The 3750-nt window shown below is 45.6% G+C and overlaps 1 pseudogene; it reads right to left on the reverse strand.

Annotated features, from left to right (window-relative positions):
- Nucleotides 1–1440: 1440 nt before the first annotated feature.
- On the reverse strand, nucleotides 1441–2972 carry LOC105888412 (annotated as a pseudogene).
- Nucleotides 2973–3750: the final 778 nt, after the last annotated feature.

The following is a 3750-nucleotide window of genomic DNA, read 5'->3' on the forward strand; positions in this document are numbered from 1 at the left end:
AAAAAAAAAAAAGAGATATCATTTAACACCAGTAAGATTAGCCCATTTCACAAAATCCCAAAATCACAGATGCTGGTGTGGTTGTGGAGAAAAGGGAACACTTATACACTGCTGGTGGGATTGCAAATTAATACATTCCTTTTGGAAAGACATCTGGAGAATACTTAGAGAACTAAAAATAGACCTGCCATTTGATCCTATAATTCCTTTATTAGGTATATATCCAGAAGACCAAAAATCACACTACAATAAAGATATTTGTATCAGAATATCAAATTCTTTTCTAAAACAGAATTGTATCAGAACATCAAATTCTGATACAAATATCTTTGCAGCCCAATTCATAATTGCTAGGTCATGGAAAAAGCCCAAGAACCCATCGATCCACAAATGGATCAATAAATTGTGGTACATGTATACCATGGAATACTAGGCAGCCATTAAGAAAGATGGAGACTTTACCTCCTTCATGTTTACATGAATGAAGTTGGAAAATGTTCTTCTTAGCAAAGTATCCCAAGAATGGAAGAAAAAGTATCCAATGTACTCAACCCTACTATGAAAGTAATTTATAGCTTTCATAGGAAAGCTATAACCCAATTTTAGCCCAGGAATATGGGGAGAGGGGGGAGAGGGAGGGGAGGGGAGTGGGGAGGGAGGACGGAGGGAGGGTGATTGGTGGGATCACACCTATGGTTCATCCCATAAGGGTACACGTGAATCTCTCTAATTGTAGAATATAAATGTCTTAACCCAATAACTAAGAAAAAGACATGAAGGTTATGTTAACTAGTTGGATGAATATTTTTCAAATTGTATACAGTAACAGTACACTGTACCCCATGATAGTATTAATGTGCCCTGGTATGGTTTAATTAAAAAAAAAAAAGAAAAGAAAAGAAAAGTTGTATTATTCTTAAAAAAGAAAGGAAGGAAGAAAGAAAGAGGGAGAGGGAGAGAAATGAAAAACCAAGAGTCTAAAGGCACAAAGTCGCATAGCTGCTCTAGTTGGAGTTGTAAACAGAGAACAGGTTGAATTTAGGTAATCCCAATCCATGAGAGTAAAAGGCATCTGCAGCAGGCTTTTATCCAGCCAGTTTCTTTGAGATCCTTTGTGGGTTTTAAGGTCTACAAAGTAGGCACTAAAATACCCATACTTCAAAAAGCAATCAGGCAAATAGTATAATCATTATTCCAAAAGTTACAATGGTAGTGTAGGCATACATGGTATAATTTAGTTACAATGTACAATGTACTGTTTCTATTATATAACCATATTAAGTGTTTATTTCCTACCTAATTATATATTCAGCTGCATTTCAGTTGAACACAAAACCATCCTTGTACCACCAAGATAGCTGGCAATAGCTCTTTGATAGCAGTTTTCATTCTGCTGGAGAAATTATCCTTGAACTGAAAAACGCCCGCAATTTCCCGTCATTAAACACTATCATATTTGTGAAGAGCTTCTTCCAACTTCTGGGTCACTTTTTGGAAAAATATTATTTGTTGTTGTAAGAAATGTTGCATCTGTGACTTAAAGTCTCTTACTCGAATTTGATGGCAGTGGTGAATTTCAGCCAAAGTGGCAAAAGAAAGTGTTACAATGATCCTGAATGCCATCAGTCTTCTGGACCTCCACTTCCCTTCCTCCACATGTCACCTATTCTCCTTCACTTTGGTAAGAGCTCCTTTCTGAACATGGATTGATGTCCGGGAGGTTGGCCAGGTGCCCCGATACAGCACTTACAGGTCCACGACAGGGTCTAGGTCCTGCCTGGGGTGCTCAGCGAAGAACTCGCCAATGGCGTCGTAGGCATCTCTGGTGAAGGCGATGGCCTGATTCAGGCCCACAGAGAAGGCCTGCTGGTCCAGCTCAAAGGCCTGGCTGAGGCTGCAGAAGGACTGGCCCACCTTCTGATACTCCTTGAAGCCAGTCACCTGCTTGTGTACAAACTCATTGGTTGTGTGGTTGAGCTGCAGCGTGCTGTTGTCCGTCTTTTTGGTGAAGCACTTGAAGTCATCGATCTTGCTCTCCACTTCCTGCAGGTCAAGGGTGGCAGCGAGAGGGCGTGCTCAGTGTCAGGAAGAAATTTGCTCCCACCAGCTGGTCCCTCTCCACCTTTCTCTGGCCCTGTTTCCAGGCCTTCTCATGGGTGCTGCCGGTGCACATCAGAAAGTGCTAGAAGACATCACACTGCACCAGCACCAGATGGCTGGCCACGTGGTTCATCCACCAGTACAAGCCCTTCCTGCCTTTGGAGATGAAGTCTTCCTTGAAGTGGCCTGTGGCCTGTTTCTCGGGTAAGTAGGGCACTGAGGTGACTGGAAACTTCTTGGCCAGGTGCGCATACAGCCAGTCGAAGTGCTTGTAGAGCCTGTGCACCAGAACCTGTGTGTGCATGGGCACCAGCTTGTAGGAGATGTAGCTCTTCATGCCTCTAGCCGTAGAGGTTCGGGTACGTGCTGCTACCTAGCACACGGAGTTAGTCCACGACGGTGGAACTGTCATCCCACATGTCCTCCCAATCATCATAGCTGACCTGGCTGGCCTGGTAGCCGCTGTACAGCTGCTGTGGCGACGACTGCAGGGCGCCCCCGCGCCCAGGCAGCTAGAAGGTGCTTGGCAGTGGCGCCTGCTGCAGCTGCAGCAGTGGCTGTAAGGCATCAGGAGGCGGCTTGAAGGAGGCGGGCGGAGCGGCAGGCAGGGGTTCGAAGCCTCCGAGAGACACATTGGCGTAGTGGGCTGGGGCGCCTGGGCCACCTTCTCCAGCTAGGACAGGTTCGGGGGCGCGGATCACCTGCACGTACGAGACCCGGAAGAGGCCATCGTCGCTGAGGCTGTTGACTCCCTCGAGCCTGCCCTCGATGTCCTGCTCGCTGCACAGGCTCAGAATCTCATGTTCCTGCAGCGAGATCTCGCCTGGGTTCTCTAACCTGAAGTCGTACAGCGCCCAGGTGCACAGCGCCATGATCCCGGCTCCCCGGAAGACTGTCCCAATTCCCGGTGTCCAGAGCCGGAGCGTGCACAAGGGAACTGCGGTGGTGCCCGAGCCCTGGAGCGGATTGAAGGCCAGAAGGCTGATCTCACCCCACCGCCCTGCCGGCCAGTCGCGCCCTCCTCGCCCTCAGCTCTCAGCGCAGACCGCCGCGCAGTGTAGCCGCTGCCGCCAACGGCTGGGGAGGGGCCCCCAGCATTAGAAGATTTAATGCTGAGAAGATGCCCATACTGCTCAAATTTATTTGCTGATTAAATGCAATCTATTTAAAACTCCCATTTTATTTTTGCAAAAATAAAAACAACCATCCCCCCAAATCCCCTGGAATCCTAAGGCACCACAGAGATCCAAACAATCATTAGAAAGAGAAACAATGTTATAGACACCACACTTTCTGTTTTCAAAACATTAAAAACCTATCGTAATCAAAGTAGTTTTGTACTGGCAAAAAGGCAGGCAACTAAACCAACAAATCAGAAGAAACATAGGTATAAATTCTTGCATGTATTTTCTAACAGCTATTTAGAAACCCACATTCCTATGCCAATGTTCACAAAAACCAGGAGATGAAAGTAATCCAAACTCCCCTTACCAATAAATACTATTTGGAATATAAAGGTAATGGATTATTTTTCAGTTATTCAGAAGGAGATAAACTTACAATATGTGCAATGGAGATATATACCTTGATGACATTATGCATATTTAAATGTCAGTCACAAATACACAGATGTAGCATATCTGATTACAC

This window comes from Otolemur garnettii, unplaced genomic scaffold (assembly GCF_000181295.1).
Source record: "Otolemur garnettii isolate 467f Iridium unplaced genomic scaffold, OtoGar3 scaffold00435, whole genome shotgun sequence".
Taxonomy (NCBI): domain Eukaryota; kingdom Metazoa; phylum Chordata; class Mammalia; order Primates; family Galagidae; genus Otolemur; species Otolemur garnettii.